Source organism: Struthio camelus, chromosome 18, assembly GCF_040807025.1.
Source record: "Struthio camelus isolate bStrCam1 chromosome 18, bStrCam1.hap1, whole genome shotgun sequence".
NCBI classification, from domain to species: domain Eukaryota; kingdom Metazoa; phylum Chordata; class Aves; order Struthioniformes; family Struthionidae; genus Struthio; species Struthio camelus.
This window is the reverse complement of record NC_090959.1, coordinates 11,453,706-11,471,226: the sequence shown is the minus strand read 5'-3', so window position 1 is coordinate 11,471,226 and position 17,521 is coordinate 11,453,706. Positions and strand designations below refer to the sequence as shown.

The 17,521-nt window shown below is 40.2% G+C and overlaps 1 protein-coding gene and 1 long non-coding RNA gene across 2 annotated transcripts in view; one reads left to right on the top strand and one right to left on the bottom strand.

Annotated features, from left to right (window-relative positions):
* The window catches only part of TSHZ2 (teashirt zinc finger homeobox 2), a 233,870-nt gene that overhangs the window by 29,927 nt on the left and 186,422 nt on the right, over positions 1-17,521 (bottom strand). The gene's annotated exons all lie outside the window — the stretch shown is intronic.
* LOC104150036 (uncharacterized) overlaps positions 1-17,521 on the top strand; it is a 101,865-nt gene that overhangs the window by 1,145 nt on the left and 83,199 nt on the right. The gene's annotated exons all lie outside the window — the stretch shown is intronic.

Sequence of the window (17,521 nt, the reverse complement as noted above, 5' to 3'; positions counted from 1 at the left end):
TACACAATGAGCCAAAAACTATCATTTCGCAGTCTGTGTGTGTTTTATCTACGCAATCTGCATCAGAACGAGGAGTGTATCCTGCAGTGTGTTTGCACAGCTTCTAATACCACAAGGTCCAGACCTCCATTGTGGTCACCAAGCACAATGTGCTCTTTTGTGTAATTGAGGGACTTGAACTTCTTATTCTTTAACTTTTTATTCCAAATCAAAGAGGAGAACAAAACAATCACAGAAAAATTAAGACTGTCCTGTATTGTCCTATGGGCAACTCATTTTCTGTAAAAATCTACTGCTAGAACAAAGTTTGATAGTGCCCATAGGAGATTTAAAGTGAGAGTAAAATGGAAGAATGTTACATTATAAAATACAAATAAAAAAGAGAGAAAAAAAGAGACAGGAAAAAATCAAGCACAGTGAAAAACAATCTCTGCACTTCATAAAGCCAGCAATGTTCGTTACTGCTTTCCTGTCATACTGAACTTTATGTTGCAAATTTATCTTCAAAGTCTGGAGTCCCTTTTCACAAAAAGCTTGCCTAGTGTCATTCAATATCCGTTACATTCCACCAAACATGGTGCTGAATGATTTTAGTGAGGACTTCAAGGACCATGCTTTTCAAAAAGTAACAAGTTTCCTTCTCCTGCAATCCCAAGTTAACTGACCAATCTAATCTCCATAGTTTTAAATAATAAATAGCCCATAAATGAACGCTTCTTTATCAAAACAATAAACCAAAAGCAATCTTGTTCTTTTTTCTTTTACTTAAGCTGATTAGAAAGTTAGTTCTGTAGTTGATTAAGTTCTGCAGAAATTGGGCTTGTGATGAATCATTAAACAAAGACATTTTTTTGCACAGCAATAAAGCCTCAAATGATTAATTAAGGGCACAATGCCAAAACAAGTGTCTTTGTTTAAAACGCAGTGGACAAGACAGGCTTGGGAAAGTTGATGTCTTAAGTAGACGCCACAACATGTTTTTAATTATGTTCAGGAAGAAGAACAAGAATGGGAATTGCCAACTGTTTGGAAAGATAATTTTTTTTTTAGAAGAAAGATTAGAATAAAAAAAACAAACAGAGCATTATTGATTTAACACAAATGCCATTTGTTGGGCCTTTTGTAATTTCCTTATTAGTGTCATCATTCTGGAGTTCATATGCTCCCTTCTGTTATAGCATTTGGCACACATTCAGCTCCCAGCAATATGATACAGTAAACATTCAGTGACTGCTCATATTAAAATGTTTTATTTGTTGTAACTGTACCAATGATCAGGCAGTGCAAGCCCTAAATTATCCCAACTGTTTCACAAGCTAATTTGAAGGGAGCGAGCTAGTGGCCTTCTCTGCAAGGCACACGCGGGCACACGCGCGCACACACGCGCAGACGCCAACGAGCGCGGAGCTGTGCTGTCAGTCGGAAAGAAAACAAAAAGTTCATGCAACATCAGCTTTCCACAGCTTCTTGTCAAGCGTGTTCAGATTGTTCAACTAAAACAGACATAAGCTTGAATCAGTGCCTCTTAGCCGTGACAGATTTTGTTACATCACCAGCTTTGGAGTATTTGTGTTTACAATGCAGGGGAGACCCCAAATATTTCTGCAGGCTCGATTTGATAAAGCCTTTTGGTGCAAGTTTTATGCAAGAAGCTATTGCAAACTTATCCTAAAATCACCGAACACTGATCCTGCTTTCAAATGTGGAAAATCATTTTGGATGCTTCAGTAGAGAGCAGAAAGCTTAAGGAGCTTGGAAGGATTTTTAGTGGGTGGACAAGCAGCCTTGTACAAATATCAGGTTTCTCCTGGTAAGAAAACAAAGAAAATAATAGGAATCAGAATGGAAGAATATCAGCCACAGGGATTTACATGTATAAGGCCTGATGCAAGGAGCACTGTCCTGAAAAACCTGGTGCTTGCAGTTGCCTTCTCACTTGGTGTGTGCCCGGTTGCTGCCAGAGTACATGCAACCAAGGCAAGGCTAGCTGTAGTCCAAAGCATGCCATACATAAAGCCTTTTTCCCCACTGAGCAATGTCAAACACGCTGGGAGCCTTTACTAATGGGGAGCTCCTTTATTTCTTAAGAGGCTCGTTCTAGCCTTGATCTTTATGCAAACCTCCCAGTGCCCTCAGCAGGCGACTGCTGTGGATCAAGGGTAGTGCGCGACCTCAATGTTGTAGCGTGCATCCCTGGATCATAATTAAAAAAGTAATTTGGCCCTCTCCACAGAACGGGCTTTGACACTTCTGGAGTAGATGTGTGACCTTACAGGCCTCTTCATCTCTCATTTGTCCCACTTGAAATGGCACATATGTAAGCATGTAATCAGTCTGTAATTACATGGCCAACATGTTGAAATGCAGGCTGTTCCCCATCGTTTCTATGAGCAGATTTACATATTAGCACTTACTATTAACACCTACTAGCCTTAATGAGACATGCCATGAAAGTCTTCTACATGTGTGAATAGGAGAACTGACCTCAATTCTCTTTTTAGTCCTTACGCTTTGATAGTGATCCAAGAGGAAAAATTAACAGTTAATTATTTCCACTGAATATACCATGTATTTATCTGTAGGTATATGATATACGGAAGGTTTTTTACATGAATTTCTTTAAAAAACAGTTAGGGGTATAGCTGATGAGGGATGGAAGAGGCTGGGCTGTGCATCTGTCATTTTTCCACCCTGAGTTGCTGGGGAATGCGGTGGGCTATGAGGTGATGTAGCTCAGGACAGAGGCCAAATACCAAATCTGCCACCTAATCTCCCTCTAAGGCCTGGGCCCACCGTGGGTATCCAGTCGGTGCTCAGGGCATCAGAGTAAACACAATAGCTAATCAGATGCAGCAAGTTGTCAGAGCTACATGGATGCTATAAAACTTATAAGGATCCCCTTAGGCAGTAATAATGGCTGTGTGTGTAAACTCTATACATAGTAAAGCGGAATAGATCCTAATGGGCTTCAGTAAAAGCAAAGAAAACATATGTGGCACTTACAGCAAAAAAGAGGGCGTGTGTACAAATAAACTAAAATTTCATCTCAGTTCTCTGATATTCTGCCAGGATCTACCTGGTGCAAAGGTGGCAGGTCCAAAAAGAGCTTTCCATAAAAGCAGCTGATCAAAAGCATAACGTTCTAAATGCTACTAATGTTAGAAAATGGTGGATTGAAGGAACAAAAGAATCAGGACTTAACTGAATGTATTTACTAATTTCTGTTGCTTTAACTTATTTTGCAAAGATGATTTAATTAAACATTTTAAATGTGTATCATAAAAAAAAATTCTGCATGATTATTTTGATTAAGTTTTACAAAAAATAATAATACTAAATTCCTGACTCCCATATTTAAAGTAAGAAAAATATTACGGTTAAATAACATTAGAAAAAGTGGTTTTTGATGAATTTGAAATATGGGACTAAAGTAGTCTCAGGGAATAGTATCCTTAATGTGTGACACCAAAATCCAGCTCACATTGCTTGTAGGAGGGAAAAAAGAGTTTCAGCAGTCCCCAGCAGTCTTTAGAGCTCATCCTGATGCTGAGAATGCACCAGCCTGGGGGAAAGAGATGGATTCGATCGTAAGTGAAACCCAGAGAACAAAAGGTCTAGTCTAAAGCCAAGTAAGCATAAAGAAAGGATCCTGCTGGGTGCTGAGTCCCAGAAGCGCCTGCTGACTTCAGTGCAAACCAGAGGGGAGCCTGGTTCTAGCAATCTCCACTGACTTCAGTGGGAGCAGCCAGTCGTCTGCACCTCCAAGCTGTGCCGTATAACGTACATGCCGGTCTTTGAAGTCCAAATATTCTTTCTGGCTGTTTCTTTCAGTGCATATCCATCAAACACATCTTTTAAAGCTGATTGATATTAGCTATATTCGCTCCACATCAGTCCCTAAATGTGGTCAGAAGAGAACACTGGGAACCATTTGGTTCCCACGTAAAAGAGGTGGGATGCCTTGAAGGCTGAGCCTTACTTAAGGCAGGAGGCAGGAGGCTTTTACCGGTTTTCATGTATACCTGAGCAAGCCCTACTTACTCTTTCATTCAGTTCTTAAAAACAGAAAAGTTTCCACTGTGCTTTTTATAGAGTCAGTTAACCCAGCAGTTTTAGTCTGCTGTGGCCTTATATGAACTCCAGCAAATGAACCACAATAAGCTCTCTTCCTCCTCCCTGTTTCACTACAGAAAACTATTCGCCTTTCTTAAACTGAAGTCTGAAAAATAAGTGTGCCAGCAGGTTAGAAGCCTATTGTCGTCTCAAGATATTTACTGTGGTTTGCTCTTTCTGAAGACAGAAACATCCAATCAGAAGACTAAAATAGATGAGGGAACCTGCAACGTGGAGAAAGATGTTTTCCCCTCATGGGAACATAATCATTAAGTTTAAGTAAGTCCCCCTTAATCTTCTGAGCTGTGCAAGCAAACAAACAGATAGAAAAACCAACTGAGTGTTTTCCCTCTGCCTTTCAAAAACACAAACAAAGCCTCATTCGCCAGATGGACTCTTTCAGAGATAGAGCTAAGGTTTAGCAAAGGCTGATCACTCAGCAATATTTTCTGATGGTGTATGGGGGAGTTGCTCAGAAGCTTTGCAGTTGTTTGAGATTTGTCAAGATGCATTGGTATCATGTTTGCTTTGCAGTCCAGAGTTTTATATCCTTGACGACAAACTTTAGAGCTACTTTCAGCATGTTGCAGTGCTAAGGCATGCATGGGAACGAAAAAGTCCTTTTAAAAAAAGAAAAATGCAAAATTCCCAGTATTTACTCTGCAGTAGAGCATATATGTGACATGTTAATACCTTTCCTGTATTTTTACATTGCATAGCAAATTATTACAATCCCTTTGGATTCATTTACATTAAGCTTTAGTTGCAGTCACAACTCTGCCAAGGTGGCAAAGCATGTTAATCTGAGTAACATACAGTGTAGGAGTGGGCTATGTACATGTAAAACTTTTAATAACAATTTTGCAAGCACATGTGAAGTTCATTGCCAGAACTTAGTTCTCACCGAATCCTATGTAGATGTAAATTGGCATTCATAATTTAAACGAGTCCTTTTTCTGCACCCCAGCAACATGAGCCGGATGCGAAAGGAAAACGGAACCCTTTCTCCGGATACAGCAAGGATCAAGCAGAATCTCATTAAGGACCACTTCAAAGATCAGTTCTTCATTTCCATACAAACAAGTTTAAATTATCTTGTGTGAATCTGCTGTTAGCTGTTGCACTGTTCCATTATGCATGATTCTTGACTGCTTGTATCATGAAAATCTGCACGGTGCTCCATTAGTAATTTTCAGTGTTATGCTAAAGCTTGCAAGTGGTCATGTTATTAGGTTAAAGTACTATATTTTGCATATTTATTCTGCCTTACCACATTTATTGCTTCTAATACTGGCCGAACAGAATTTCACATGAATTTCACCACCTATTTTGCATGACTTGTATGTGATTGCAAGTGCAAACATATTGGAGAGCTAAACACAAATAGACAGCTGGAGAGATGACTGGCTTTTTGCTCATGCTTGCACCATGATTTTGACCCAATTCTGGAAAATGCATGTGCAATTTCTGCAGAGAGGCACTCTGGATCAATCAGACATTTTCTATAAAATTAATCCTTTTAAATAACTCAGAATAAACTATGTGACAAATTTAATTATGGCATAAATTATTGGCTTTATTACAAAGGATTCATTTTTACACTTAGGTAATTTAAAGAAGCTTTTCCCAGTATTTTCATAGATGGAAATAAAACCACATCATCTGGTTTGTATGTCTTTATCTTTGCCTTATTTCTGGGATGCACCATATTATTAACTTTCATGGAATATATTCTGTTCTGATTATTGCAATCCTCTTGCTTGCTTCAGGGATATTTATATTAGGAAAGAGTTTTGTTACAAAAATCAGGGACATAGCCAATGTGTTACAAAGATAAATATATCATTCGTTTTATTTATAAGAGAAAATAATAATTCTCCTTTTATATGTTGATTAATTTGCAGATCTTTGGGTCATGGTTGAATGATCATGGGAGTCAGTTAGAATATATATAGTATAAATCAAAGCTGCCTAGAAACAGCCTTCTGTAATGAGAAGTGAAAACATATTTTTTTTAATCAAAAGCAAACATATGAAAAACAATAGTATTTCCTCCTCCTTCTCAAAGAAGGGACATTTCTTTAAAAGACAATGGGGAAGTGGCCATCCAATTGTATCTCAGTAAAAGCATCTGGTCTTGTGTGAGACTAAAACCGAAAGAAGAAAGTGGTTCTGAAAGTCCTTTCCAAGAAACTCTTTGGGCTTTGCAACTATGGTGAAACACGCTGGGAGCACGGGCAGCATTGGCAGGCACTCCCGACTTGGTACTAGCACAATACTTGCAGAATCAGGCAGCAGACTGGAAACAGTCAGAAAGAAATACTTTCAGATGATTAAACCGTGGCATTCATTGCCACAGGATGTCACTGTAAAAAATGCATAAATTGCACAAAAGTAAAAGGGCATGCAAAAGTGTCAAATATGCCAAAGTGTAAATACGCTCAAGAAGTGACAAGACGCACTCCCGGAAGAGCGGCCCATGGAGTGCTCTGAGGAGCGGAGAGGTGCAACCACAGGGCGGGACACCATGGCAGGCAAGACGGGCCCTCTGGACCTCTCTTAGGTTGTCCTGAAAAAGCAGGGAGAAACCTGCACTGGATATGGATGTGCCACAGCTGTGTGAAGTCCGTGTGTACACATAGCCCTTCTCTAGACTCATCAGTGCGGATACAGATGATGCAGGACAGCATAGAAATAACAGGAATAATAGTCACTGAACAGACACTTCTGAAAGGCTCATTATGTTGAGATGCAGTTGGACCAAAATACTTTTTCCAAATAGTCTTGAAGATTTGAAGTGATTGACATCTGAAACCAAATCAAGAGCCGCATTTTAAAAGAAATCCTTTTTTTTTTCACAAGGGGCCAAGTGAAATCCCTGAATACCAGCCTACCAATCCATCTGCTGCCTCTCTTTTGGGCTATTCAAATCTATATCCAAAATTTTAGGCTTCATCTGATCTCTGATAATAGATTGTCAGCTCTGATGCTTTATCCTCATAAATTGCAGGCTGACACACATTCCTTCTCAGGTAGTTCATTCATCTTAAAGCATTTTGTGCTTCTAATTTGTCATTTTTCTTCCCACATCCCTGCTGACCACAAATTACAGATGGTGTCTCATCATGGGGCATGATAACAACAATAAAAGCCTCAACGAAATAGTAAGGATCGGATCCTGAGTGATACTGAGTGCCTTCAGTTTCCGCTGAACATGTGGGAGGAGAGAACGCCTCCCGTGGAGCCAGGAACTGCTGTGGGTCCTGGTTCTGTTTTATCCACGAGAATTGATGCCTGCGTGATCTGCTGTTCCTCGTTATCACCAGCTCACCAACTGTGTTACTTTAACACCTTGCAACGAAACACCGGGCAGTGAGCAATATCCCACTATGCTACTTGCTGTACGAAATGGAAAGATGGGATCGGTTGCAAAAGAACTTACTACAAAAGTATAGAATAGGAGACAACAAATGGGCACATTAAGAATTCAAGAAAGTAATGAAATAACTTAGCAGAAAAGGCTGAGGTCTCAGCAAAGCAGCAGCTTAAATGTTACTGAGCTGAATTAACTATTTTCAAATGTTCAGATTTTCTTTTTCACTTGCTATATAGCTGCAACTTTAAGATACAGATTTGTTTTCTGTATCATTGTGTTTTCTCTCTGCCAGCCAGGTTTTCAGATAATGCTTCTGAAGTTAAAGACAGGGTTAATAAACATGATCCAAGTTTGAAGATACTTCCATTTTGCAAGGCAAACTGGGTGTGGATAACAAAATTAAGAATGTGCCGTATTTGTGAATTGACATGGACAGAAAAGAGGTTCAAATTGTTCACGGGCCTTCATACACTTTTCTCCAAAATATTCTAGAATACTGTTATTGAAAAAATAAAAAATTACTGTCAGGTTTTCATACCTGCATCTGCAGTTACTGCAGAATTACTATCATCCTACATGCAGATGCAAATAATTAGCTACATTTACAGTTCCTGCAGCTGTGTGTGTACAGGTAGAACAGGAAAGAAAAAGCTTCTGCGCACACGTTGTCTCCCTGTTTTCAAGTGTCTGCAGACACCTGCCCCTGCAGTCTCACCTTTTGGGCCATGCTAATGCCCAGGAGCTGAGATACTAAAGGAAGAACTGTCTGCATTATATTTTTAAGGCATCAGGAGTCTTTTCTTTCATCTCTCACCAGATTTTTAACATTAAACAAGAGTATAAAACTATGAGAATATCTTTCCTCGGCGTTAAATCTACGCTGCGCGGCGGGGGGCTGCCTGCAGAGGCCATCTATTCGCGCCGGCCTCCCTCCTCCGCCCAGCAACCCAGCGCTCCCAAGGAGTTAAACCCCCGGCCTCCCTCCACTACACTGAAGAAAATAGATGTGATTTTCTTTACAAAAGAGCATTTCATTTAGGGAGAGAAAGAAAAAGGAAAGGCAGAGTTAACATAGCCATTATTCTCCATCTCGGGGAAAGCAAATCCTATTTTGCCTGTCATTACAGTAGGTAGAAAAATCCTTTCATCCAGTCATTAGTTGTAAACATTCGCTCGCCGCCTGGGACCAGGCCTCTGTTTCCCATCCCGCGCCGAAGCCATTTTCTAATACTAATGTTTTATACACACATCTCAGATACAATGCGAACTCCCCCAACCCCAAAGGCAACAGGGCATTCGTTTATACTAAATCAGAAGTGTCACCCTTGGCAACCTGCAGCACTGAAACATTTATTCGGCTTCACATTGCTGGCACTTAGAATTATTTCTTTCATGCCTGATAGCCGAATTACAATATGGCAGGTTTCCCCGGAGCCACTGGATCATTAGTGCCAGCTCACAACATACTTTCAACTGATATGGCATTTCATGTACAGCTGCCAATCAAGAGATGGGGAATGCAAATGCGGGTGGGCCCATTGGTGTTCAATTACTGTACAGTGAGCTCCTTACAGCTCCGCTTAATGACTGGCAGTCATTTTGCTGAGTGGAGGAAGAGGAGAGAACATAGAAAAGAATTCCCTCCGGGAAGCCGGCTGCAAGTGCAAGAAGTTTTTACATTTGATTTCCATATTTATTCTTTTTTTTTTTTTCTCCTCCCCCCTCTGTGTGTTTCTAAACACTAGGCCCGAAAAAATACTTAGCGCAGCTTGTTTTACAAATACCCAGCCTTGTCGGTTCAGTCGACTGCCAAGGCCGCATCAGCAGAAGGTTAGACCTCCCCCCCGACCCCTGCTCGGCGCATGCCTTTTTTCAGAAAGGCCCAAGGTGCTTCAGCCTTGAGGGAGTTTTAAGCTCTGTGGAATCAGTTATTATAGCCCATTTTAGTGATTTTTGCTGTCCTCTTCACACAGACGAAATACGATGCCAGCCTTTCCATGCATATATCTGCTACCATTTGTGAACTCCTTCTCTCATGAAATACCCTTTTTAGGCCCAGATCTGCAAGGGTCGATCTTTAAGAAGTTCGCAAAACAATAAAAACTGTAAAAAATCAGAACTTTTACAGAATGTATTTATAAGTTCTTCTGTGTGTTATGATAGTCTGTGGAATCACTGCCTAAAATTATTGTGGTGGGTTCTGCAGAAATGTATCAGAGTAGACAAACTGAATGGACAAAGTGACAAAGAACGAAAGAAGGGAAGGTTCTTCTGGTTTTTTTCCCTCAATAGCCCAGTTTAAGGAACAGAGATGATACTCAGCAATTTCAAATGAGTTTCACTTTGCATTTTAACATCAGTCACACCAAAAGCTTGAAGCGAAACTTATGGTACCTTGGAACAAAAAAACACGCAAGCAGCGTTTGCATGACACTTGCAGAATCGGCCTGTTTTGCTTCCATCAGCTGCTTATACGCATTTCACCAGGGGCTGCACCTCGACGGACGTGCTCATGTGTAACACCTCCCATTAGACATCACACATAGGCTTTTTCCAGGAGAAGCAGTTCCTGAATAGCTTGCCTGCGGTCCGTGGGCAGTGGCCACTGCCGAGGGGCGCAGCACACTAGGACGCGACAGAGGGGCGGGGGAAAGGAGGCAGGCAGAACGGTTCCTGAGTCCGCCCTCCTCTGTAGAGCAGTCTCCAGGTAGCTCCGATCCTTACACTACAAGAGTTGATTACTCTCTTTGCTCTGAAAGCTCCCGCCTCCCTTTCCCAGGCCCTAGCTGTGCCCAGCGGCAGGTCCCCTCTCTGTGAGCAGCTGCCACCTCTCCGAGGACAGGCTGTCGGTTGTCCCCAATCTTCCCGCTCGCTGCCCCCGGTCCTCAGGAGCCCCGGGGCTCTGCAGATCTTTCCTCTGACAATAGCTCCACATTTTCAAATTGTTGTAAACAGGAGACAGGACTGGAAGCAGATCATCATCATCTTTGAACCTTAGGGAAATCTGGGGCAGGTTTTTACTTTGAACTTGGTCTTTGAAGCTCTGGTCAACCCTCATAAGATAGGAACTGAAACATGGCAGATCCAGGTTCCTGGCTCATGTCAATCTCTAGCTAGGGTTGTGCCTGTTTTAGATAAATGTCAGTCATAGACCCAAAGACCAGAGCAAGACGGAGGTTTGTTATCATGGTTTTTGGGTTCAGAATACATCAGTTAATCAAACTTAAAAGGTTTATATAAGAATGTGTAGTTCTGAGGACGATTTCACCGAGGAAGGAGTTATCAAGTTCATGGCAGATATCTGGTCAAAACTAAAGACCAAACATAGAACAGGAAAGTCAATTCCAACATTAATTTTTTCATGTGTGTGAGAAAGGAGGAGAAACATTTCCTTTTTATTCTATTTATGATGATTACCGCTGCTTAGACTAGGCTAGGCTAATATTACTGGCAACACAAATCTATTCATGGTCTCCCACAGTTACTCTGGAAATGCATACAAAGGTGATGAAGCCATGGGACTGAATATATTTCATTATGTTACTTTACTGGAAATGAAGGACACTTTATGAATGTCAACAGCATTGAACCTGCGCCTGTTAAAATATAATTAAAAAATGAAGTAGTTCTTATGTCTGTATAGTAGTTTTTTTTTTGATGTTAATCGCTAAGTCACATTTAAAATCCTTTAAAAACAGGAAATGATGTGAATGACTAAATGCCTTTGTTGTTCTTTAGTTATTAGAGCACAGCAGAAGCCAATTAGACTTGTTTTTCTCAATGCTAAATAATAAAGTGGAATGCTCTTATATTCTGTAGCCAGACAGTAATCCTCCACAGCGTGGCATGATATGAAAATGTCCAGAAATCATTGGGATGGGGAGTCTGATTCTGTGTTAATGAAAAGTGTTTGCATGAGCGCCTCTAACTTACAGTGGCCAAATGACAAGAACAATTCTGAAGTGGACGGTGGTAGAGAGGTAGACTTCCCTCATGTATACAGTGGCTGAGATATGCTCCTGCTCTGCTGGAGCTCCTCCCTCTATTTAATTGTCTGCTCCTGAGAATAAAGTACTGGGTTCGACCTACCCAGCACATTATTTCTGCTGCAAATGCCTAATAATGCGCACACTTAGCCACTGTTCTCTTTAGAACTGGAGTGGAAGCATGTCTTGCTGCTTGCAGTGCATCTCAAGAGGACTTGAGATTTGAATACCAGGAAGAAAAAGCCGTTTCAGCTTGGCCCTGAAATGGTATTCTTATTTCTGGTCTCCTAAGGTTGCCTTATGGAATTATAGTTGGATACAAGTTGAGTAATGTGCAACTGCTGTGATGTCTCACGTGCCTTACGCAGCCTGCTACTGCAAGTTGTGTTACAAGAATTACGCTTGCACAGAACAGACCAAAGGTTCCTACAGAATATTCCCTCCCACTTTCCCGCTATTTCATGGACTGAGAGCACACATCTGAATATCTCATCTTAGCACAATGATTAGCATAATGGTACCATAAGTGTTGACTGTTTAGGGGGAGGGAAAGGAAAGCAGATACCAGCACAGTAAATTTAATCAGAAACATCTTTAATGATTCTTAGATGAATTCTTGAAAATGAAATGCCCAGGTTATCCCCAAATAAAACCACAGTAGGCATATTAATATATTCTTCTGTGCTTCTTTTTTTCTAATATGTTGTAGGAGAGTTTTAAAATTAAATTATCAGTTGTTTTACTGCTTGTTTAATACCACAGGCCTAATTAATTTTAGTACTTTAGGGGTTACCTTGGAAATGATATTCCATGATGCTGTCCACTCCTAATTGACATATCCTACATGAACTGATTTCTCTGCCTTTGGGGAAGTAAATGCTTTTCCCGTAAGGAATGAGGTGAGAGAATGTTTCTGTTGCTTCTAGTTCAAGTAAGATGACAATCAATGCCTAAATCTTCACAGAATAATTCCAAAAGACAAACTTGGTCATACCTGACTGGTAAGAAGAAGGGTGCTTTACCGAATATATTTGTGTGTGGTATAACAACCTGACACAGCAAAAAACAAGGGAAAAAAATCCAATGGCTTAATTACGGACAGAAATACAGTTGTCTGGACACAGTTGAATGCCTGGCAATTCCTGTCAGTAGCTACAGCCATTGCATGTTCTCCAGACCCAGACATACTCAGCTGAGTGGAGGATGGAGGTTTGTTTACAGTCAAGTAACTGCCCTGAGATCAGTATCCAATCTTAATGGCATAATGAAACCATGATGCAATTCTTAAATAAGTCATACATACACAAAAGGCAATAGGGACTATAAGTGTGATTCTGTAGGTCTAAGGCCTGAATTTCTATGCACAGAGAAGAAGAATGTGCTGGCTAGCAGTAAAAACAGACTGCAAGTTTACCTTTGCTATGGAGCACTCATCAGAGGCCAAGAGCTCATGCTCGCTCATATATATCCAGCCTACATTTTACACTAGTTCCCTTAACTAGGCTGAAGTATCCAACCTACAGTTTCACAAAGTCTATCAAGTAATATTTTTAACTGATATTTATGTAATGATTCTTGCCCATTAGTCTGCACATATCTCACAGACATGTTATTGAATCTTTCCTTAAGTATTTGTTACCAACATAACAAGCCTTTCTCCTAATAATTATTGTTAGGAACTTAATTTCTGACATACAACCCTGTCTACTACTATTGTGTTTCCCCATAACAAAAATGTTTGTTGGAAATGTGTCTGTTGCCTCTTAATGACATTTTCATTGGTCAGCAATTCTCAGGTCAAACAACGGAACAGTCCAGAGACCACGAGTTAGCTGACTGGCTAACATGCATATGAAAACCATAACAGAGCTAGGTTCAAATCTCACTCTGCCTAAATCAGAGGAGGATGTTGAGTGTGACTCTTCTGAACGTAACTACTAGGCTGTTTTCTGTTCTAGCTCTTCCCCTCTCCCCTCCACCATGATATTTTACTGGTGTTGGTTTCTCATGGATGAGAAACAAAATGAGAGTGTGTAAAATCTTGACGTTTTTCACAAAGTGTTCACATCGTTTTCCGGCCTGTCCTGACGTTGATTACCGCACAGTTTGGCCTTTCTTTTTAGTGCTAGTATGGTAAAAATAGGGATCCAAAATTCAAGGCTGAACATCAGCTGAGACACTCATTTGACTAACACAGGCCTTGCCAAGGCATAACATCCACATTTCAAGTTTAAAACACAGTAAGGTACCTCACACTTAAGCTTGTAAGCTTTAACTCCTATCATGAGACTCCCAGCTGAGTGGGTTAAACATGCAAGTTAAATCCTCTAAGGACTGCTAGACCTTTGGGACTAATGTTCACTCCTATCATCCAATAGCTGCTCTTCTTCTAGAAATCTGGCTGCTTCTCATTATTGTGAAATAAGTATGACCCATCAGAACTATCCATGGGTCAACTTTATCCATTAATGTCAGAAACTCTCTAGACCCCATATCACAACCATCTTTACTGTAGCCACACTAGCTGCTGATGGCCGGCATTTTGCTGCAAGGCATTGGACTGCTAATCACCCCATTTGTTATTTTTTTCAAGGAACTAGGAAATGGCAATGGCAGGCAAGAAAATGAAAAGCAGCAGGATTCATTCCTTTGGCATAAACACTACTCGGTTGCAAATGATTTCCATCAGAGTATAAATGTATAAAGTGGGACTGCAGAATGTCTATAATTTGGAAGATACAATGAATGACACCTCTTGCACTGAGAGACAGGTGGTAAGTCAGATGAGGTTAAAACCTGAGGAACAAACCTTTAAATATCCTCCAGCTGAGAAAGAAAGGAGTAAGGAACTGTGAATTGTCTTAGTAATGAAAATAGTGAAGAATTTAACTGGGAGAAGATTTATTCTTAAAAATATTTAAGAATATTAGAGTTTTCTGCCTGAGCAGGCTAACGCATGTAGTAAGCTGGATTGGGTTGTCCTCAAACATAAGTTTTCAGAGATATAGCAGGGGAAGATGGGAGAGAAAAAGGGGGAAGCCTTATGCTAAATTTTCTGTCACGCAGAAATTATTACAGCACTGTTTGCTTAACCTCGGTCAACTTGGGTATTAGCAATCCCAGCTGTCACTGTTGATTATGGAAGGGCAAAAACATGACTAAAAATCCAAAAAGATGACCAAGATCAAAATGATCAAAACCACCCCCTAAACCAAGATCCAAAAAGAAGACCTAGAATATGGACAAAAATCACTAAAGAAATCTTGGTAGGGAGACAGAGTCCTCATATGTTGACATATCATTTTACATCTGTAGGTCAGAAGTTTAGGTTTGCAATACTCTGAAAGGAATGTGTCAGGATAAATATATCACACTCAGTGGATTGGTTATATTTTCCATACATGGATTAGTTATTGATTAGTTTTATTGCTACTCCTTAGCAGATGATAGAATTAGTTAGACAATTACAGTGTTTAAAATTTAAGAAAATATTTTCCCTAAATATTCCCCCCGCCATGCCTCCAGCTCCCTCTTCCTTACAAGGGCTGCTAGCTCCCAGTCGTTCGCAACACGTGCATGCAAAAAAATACAAACATTGCAAAATAGACCTGCACTTCCTCTTAGTGGCAATGAAAATTTTGCAAAATTAAAGCCTGAATCAATGGCCACTGTGTTGGTCATTTGACTGCTTTTTATTGCCTTTTTGCATGCAGTATCCCGGAAGCTGTGCAAACAAATCAAGTGTGCAAATGAGACTGTAGTCAGGAAGATTTGGGTTTTTCGCTGTTACTTTACACTTTAATTTTTTTATGAGTCTCCTGTGCCTGGTTTTGTTTATAATGCCTAGTGGCAGATCCTATTTGTGACTTATCATTTTAAAGCAGTTTTTGTATTTCATCTCTATAGAATTCCCTCTGGAGGATGCTACCAAGGAGGCTAATCATGCCAACAAAGCCTACAGTAGCATAGGAACTCAGGAAAAGAAGCAGATTATGTTATTGCATATCTGCATATCTGCAGAAATGTCAAATTCACCTGGGCTGCTACAATACATGCTGCTTTTTTCCTATTTGTTTTCAGAATGGGTGGAAATGATTCACAATCACTTATGATGTACATCACTACATTCCCTGACATGTGGGATGAGAGAATCAGTAAGCAGACTTTGGGCAGGAAACCAAAACATTGCTTTATGCTATTTCTTTCCTGCACAACCTTTTTCAAAATCTGTTCAACTGTCCAGCACATCGACAGGACAGAATGTGCCAATCATGAAGCATTACACCCCCAAATTCTCAAGTGATCAAATAACTACCTGAACACAAAAAAATACCTAGCAGGATTCTAATATTCTTAGATTAAAGGATATGAAAGATTTTCTTCTAATAATGACAAAAAAAATCTCCATTTACTGTATACAAGCACCTACCCAGAGGACAAAACATGACTTGGAATTCAGATGTAACTTGCCAATAGTTATAGGACAAAATTTAGACGTGTCTTGTGCACTTGATCTTTGAAAAAAAAATGTTGAAGTCGTGCAGCAATCTTCAAAACAAGGAGCACCGGCTGCTAAAGAAGCCATATGGTCTGGGGAGCAAGTGCCCACCCATGACCGAGGAGTTTCAGGTCCTATTCTTCATCCCAAGACCAATTTCTAGCATGCCCCCAGCAAATCACTCGAGCTCCTGTTCCTCTGCCCACTCTCTGTCTGCCTTGTCTGTTGGGGCTCAAAGCTCTCTAGGGCAAGGACTGTTTCATTTTGTAAGCTTTCTAGACGGCTATTGTAACACAAGTAGCAGCGACTTGGTTCAAGAATGTTTACGAACTGTTTAGGATGTATGAATCAGAAATATTAAAGTGTGTTTGGGAAATAGCAATGGGTTCGGGGTGATGTTATGAAGAAACCTTAGGGTACTTAATAAGTATGCAACTGTTTCATGTGAAAAGTATCCTGTAGTTCCTTTTTCATGTCAGTACTGAGAAAAAATAAGAAAATAAAATCATTTCGCCTGAAGGACAGCCTACTGAAGAAGTGTCATTCGTTCTTGACCCAGCCTCTAAACTTCAACTTACTGGCAAAATGGTAGCGGAGTTAGCATATCATCTTGGGGTGTGCAGCAGTGCAGAAGAATTTGACAGCCTCCTGGATGAGTTCTCTATTTACCAACTCCTCGATACTGACAGTGTTATGAAAGGGCCAGTAAACACAGCAGTGCTCTACTTCTAGGGCACTGTTCTTGGCAAGAAGCAGGCACGAGGGCTGATTTTTTTTTGTTTAGTTAGACTTATGTCGATTCTTTCGTGCTTGCCTAACTCAAAGAGGCAGAGCCTGAAAGACTTTTTACAAAAATGTGAAAGACCAACTTATAATAGTGTCTAAAGAGACAGTCTTGCCAAAAATATGTGTATTCGAGGAGATCCTTAGCTGGTTAAAACAGAAAAGCTATCTGCAGACTTAGAGGAGCTGAGTATCTGATCTACCAACTTTTCTTTACCATAAAAGTATACTATTGTGATATCGATTAGCTTATGCCTTAAAGCAAGCAGATACAGTTAAAACAGGGCATTCAGATCTTGATTTGGCTTGATCCATCTAGGAGTTCTGTTTAAAAAACAAACAGCTCAATTCGAGTACGCGCACGCATCTTTTTTTCAGGAGAAGAACCTAAATCTGAACTGCTATTGAACTCTACCTGCAGCTCTTATCATCATAGAGAATGAGGTACAAAGGAAGAAATGTTTCACAGATCAAGTATTCTGTAATAATAATAATATTAATGTTAATAATAAAAGCAATAACATAAGTAGCTAAATTCTCACTTCGTAACTACATTTTTTCCACAGATTGGCTCTAAATACTAATGTTACTCTAAGTATACTTAATTAAGCAATCTAGGTTTCCTCCACAGCCAATGGAGAAAGACTGGTTCTTAACTGAAGTGCTCTGAATAGCCTCAAGAAGGTTTATATGTTGCTCTCCTGGTTGCAGTGAGAGTCTAGACTCCTAATTCAAGAACCTAGATTAGATTTCCAGAGGTTAAAA